Below are 4,479 nucleotides of genomic sequence, written 5' to 3' on the forward strand. Positions count from 1 at the left end.
GGCCCTCCAGCCAGACCATTTTGCAGAGTCCTGCCCTTCTAGAGCCACAGAGTCCTTTTACCAAAGTCTAGAAAAAATGTAAACCATCAAACCTTCAGCTCAGCTGGCAGCCACCTGTGTGTAGGTGTTCCTCAGCTGCTCTATACTGACCTCCTGCGTAACCACAGGCTTTTGTGCATCAAGCAAACCCATAACCTAGGGGCTGGCACATCCTTTCCCTCACTCAGGGGTTCAGGTAAGCTACAGCTCCTCAGGGTTTCTGCCTCCAGTCAGGCTTTCAGCTCACCTCTGAAGTAATACGCCTGCTCTGCTCCTCAGCTTCTTTCAGGCTGCTTCCCAGAGAGCGGGAATTCTCAACCTCCTCTCCTCTGGGTCTCCTCCTGCAACTGGGTTCACCCAGCTCCTTATGGCGACAGGCCCTGTTCTTCCTTTGCTAGGCTTTATTTCTAATAAACTCTGGCCCCTCAGGCCCCTATTAACCCTCTCATGGCACGTGTCGGGTAAACCCCTCATCCCATGCAGCTATTCATGCAGAATTTGTGAAAAATAAATATTTAACATTTTGTTTGAAGGCTGCTGAAAATGTGTATGTACTAGCTCTGTCCAAAGCTAATAGGTAGTCAACTTTTCGCTGTTTCTCTTTTCAAAACAACTTGCTCCAGAATATGTGATAGTAATTCCTATCCAGTTTTAGACATTTATTTTGCTTTAGTTTGTTACAACAATCATATAAAACTCAACTTCAAGTATTATGTGCCAATCCAAATTCTTAGTAAGCTGAAAAAAAATTATTGATGGCTTGGTAACAGAAAACTACAGTAGGAGCTTTCAATCTAGACTTTTTGGAAAAATGAAGTGGAGACAACAAGGCAAATATAGCCCTTTTTCTTCAGCGTTTTTAATTTTTTTAAACCACTGTTTAGTCAGGCAGTTTGTCAAAGCAATCTAAAAATAATGTGATTATGATTAGCTGGTATGTGAGAAATGGGCCATATAAATATTTTGCCACCAGCTTGGTATTTATGCAGCAGAATAAACTTGCTGAACCTCTGAAATGTCACATTGAGTACAGAGGAACTTTGAGAGCTCCCACATGGTCACTGTTTCTGTTGGGGAAACTACTTCTTTAGTATCTCTTTCTTCCAGCGTTTCTGCCTGGTTCCTAAAGACACAGTGAAAAAAGGAATTATTTAGTTAAACGGAAACATAAAGGAAAAACAACGAACATATGCGCCAGATCCTGCTTAACTATCCTCAAGGGGTTATCTTGACCATGAAAAATCATTGGGCCTGCTTACTAGGGGTGAAATTCATCCTCTGTTGTAGAGGGCCTGCAGAAGACATTCTGCACCATTTAAGTCCCATTAAGCTGAAGTGGTGTGAAATCCTTGCTAGTTCTCCACGCAGGGTAAATATAGTTATGAGTGGAAGTGAACGAGACTGCTCTTGTGACTAAGCCAAATGACAACTACAGGGTTGGGAAATTGGTCTCTAACAAGAAATAAGAACGTTGGCTTGGGAAAATGCAAAATCATGTCTTAAGAGTTAAAATATTTTAAGAAAACAAAATGAGAGGAGTCTTGCGCCTCCCCTGGAGTATCTATAATTGTCTGGTATTTTAGCTCAGATTTTCCAACCCTGCTTTAAAATTTAAAAAGCTTGTAAAACATCACCATTAATTCAGATAAAATATATATTCTTCGGGCCAATCTGTGGTCACCTCTTTCATGCGTGTTGTTGGGTGAATCAGCTGACCAGGATTTTGCTCTCTGTAATAGCATTTCTTTTGCTGTCAGGATGTTCATGCCTGAAAAGGTTGTCAGGGATATTGGCCTCAAACTTCCAAGATCATGACCACTAACACTGAAGTTGCTGAACTCCCATTGGAATTAGTGGGGATCAGGCTGGGTGGTTCTCTGCAGGCTTAGACTCCAAATCGATGAAGATAATGCAGCAGCAAAATGACTTGCATGACTTGTCAAGTGGGCATGCGCTCTTAAATGATATGCTGTCATCATTAGGATATGTGTGGAAAAATAACAGTATGATATTGAACTTTAATATTATAGTTACTGTGTATTAGGATTGTGGGATTTGATTCCACAGGAGCCCAAAAGTTAAAATCTTGATACTTTGGGAAGTCTTAATGGCAGGTATTTTGTAATTTGTTTTTAGCTCTTTTCATGAGCTTTTTATTGCATTAAAATGTCATCTGAAACAAGATAAGAAGTCCATATCTTGCATAATTTTGGAACCATGAATGAATCTCTATAAAATGTAAACCCACACAGGCCTCATTCTGCAAAATGCCCTCTGTTTTTCCCAGTGACTTTGGGATACTCAGTTCAGCACAAATTCTTGCAATACAAATGTAAATCGTAATCCTCCTCTCACTTCCACCAGTTCTACATTGAATTAGTGCCACTGAAGTCAGACTTAAACTGGTGTATATGGAAGAACAGAAAAGTCCTTAAATTACAGGTCCTGTGTTTCCTACTGCGCCGGCTTGGTTTGTTATTCCTGTAATCAGAATGCAAATACTATGTGTACTTACCCCGAATGGCTTATTTATAGTCCTCAATGCACTTCTTGTGCCTTCAAAAAAGAGAACCCATGAGTAAATGGTAAATGAGCATGCAATGCACTTGATTGACTTGTGTTCAGTTTAATGCCTGGCACTTTCTTTTTCTCACAATTAGTATTCACTTCACAAACGAAAGATTTAAAATGTTTAAATTAAATGAAGCAGATTTTTTTTTAAATTGATTGGGATTAAAAAGGAAATCTTTCTCACTAAAAGGTTTTGGCTCTTTTATATTAGTGGCTGTGCTATATATTGACATTTACTCTAATGAAGAGCCTGTGATGTTTCCTGAATGCTCCCCTACAAGCACCGTCCTAATAGTTTTCATTTATCCAGCAACACAAGGAGCCCACAGTCTCTACCTCTCCATGAAATTAAACAAGGACATAGAGGGAAAATTACTACTCTGAAAGCAGCTGCCTTTTACAGCTGTAAAACCAAACACATTGCCCAGAGAAGTAGAATTTGGGATTGGAGATCAAGCCTAGACTGACCAAGGTTCTGTGTTCACGCCGCTTAAGTGAGACTTTTCTGAGTTAAGAGTGAAACATCAGATGGACACAGTTGTAGGCTGTATCTACTCTAGGGGTTAGAGCACTACAGTATATGTCACATTTTGTAATATGAGGTAATAAGCCCTTTTCATTATCTGGGTCCAGCTGGGTGAGAGGAAGTGGTTTATTCACATAAATTAGCCTTCAGATGTTACCTACCTTATTGTGGCAAACTCCACAACTCATTCTTAATTCGTCCTTCTTTAAAGGACATAAAAAGATAGACCACTCCTTTCACAAAACTTCAGTCTTTTTGCTCTGCTGCTGTCAATCCAGGATCACAGCCATTGATGAGGTTTTCAAAAGAAACAGCAGGCACAGGAAAGCCATGCTGATTCTTTCTCTAGAAGAAACACGGGAGAAGAAGATAATTGTTTGCCTACTGAAAGAGGAGACACTAATAAGGAAAGTAAACGTTACTTTTGTTTAGCCAGTACAGCAAGAGCCCTTATTCTTGTAAATTCCATTGGCTCCAAAGTAGTCAAGTTTCCAGGCCCTAAAACCATCATCATACTCCAGAATGTACTAGTATTAACAATTCTCTGAATCTACTCTATAGAGCACCTTTCATCCAATATCTGTATAAGTATTAATTAAATTTCACTTAACTCTGTGCGAGGTGGGTATTCTACCCAATTTACAGAAAGTTAAACTGGGGCACAGAGATGTTTACAATCTCTCCCCCACCCCCAACTTGCCACTGATTTTGGCTTTAAAAAACAAAAACAATCAAGTCCCCCTCCCCCGAGACACAAACAACCTGTGACCACGTTTGAAAATTTTCACCTGGATTATTTTAGACAAGTCACTTAACATATGGGTGGCCAGATGAAGAATCAAATCTGTGTATCTGGCCTCCCAGACCTTGCTCGCATGGCACTTCCAATGAAGACTAAATTTTCTCCTTTGTCATGTTTGTTTAAGATGGAACATTCATTAGTTTAAACAACAACATTTTCTCAAATTATATTTTCTTGACCATTTTGTAATGGATTTTGTAGTCTGTACCAATCTTTTTTTTTTTAGTGGCCATTTAAAGCCCACTATGAGCTGCTGATTATTGAAAAACCACAAATAGTCCTCTCTGATTAAAAATAATCAATTGAATAGGAAATTAGTTTTATCCCTTCATGAGAAGTCATTTAAAAAAATCAAATAATCAATGCAAAAATGAAAAAATAATGTAGGCTACATAAACATTATTTGCATATATTTTCAGAATTAGTCATTCTTTCTTTTAATATGCAGCAGATGACATAGTTCATAAAGTTTCTCTGAGTGGTGCTAAAGTTTCCTCCCTGCATTTTAAAATAAATAACAGCTTCAAACACAAGATCACAT

The 4,479-nt window shown here is 38.8% G+C and overlaps 1 long non-coding RNA gene across 1 annotated transcript; it reads right to left on the reverse strand.

Annotated features, from left to right (window-relative positions):
• Positions 1-760: 760 nt before the first annotated feature.
• LOC122174042 (uncharacterized) lies at positions 761-3,475 on the reverse strand. Its single transcript, XR_006175330.2, has 3 exons — positions 3,298-3,475; positions 2,555-2,595; positions 761-1,162 (listed from the first exon to the last, which is right to left on the reverse strand). It is a non-coding gene; the product is annotated as an uncharacterized LOC122174042 (long non-coding RNA).
• Positions 3,476-4,479: the final 1,004 nt, after the last annotated feature.

Source organism: Chrysemys picta, chromosome 10 (genome assembly GCF_011386835.1).
Source record: "Chrysemys picta bellii isolate R12L10 chromosome 10, ASM1138683v2, whole genome shotgun sequence".
Lineage (NCBI taxonomy): Eukaryota > Metazoa > Chordata > Testudines > Emydidae > Chrysemys > Chrysemys picta.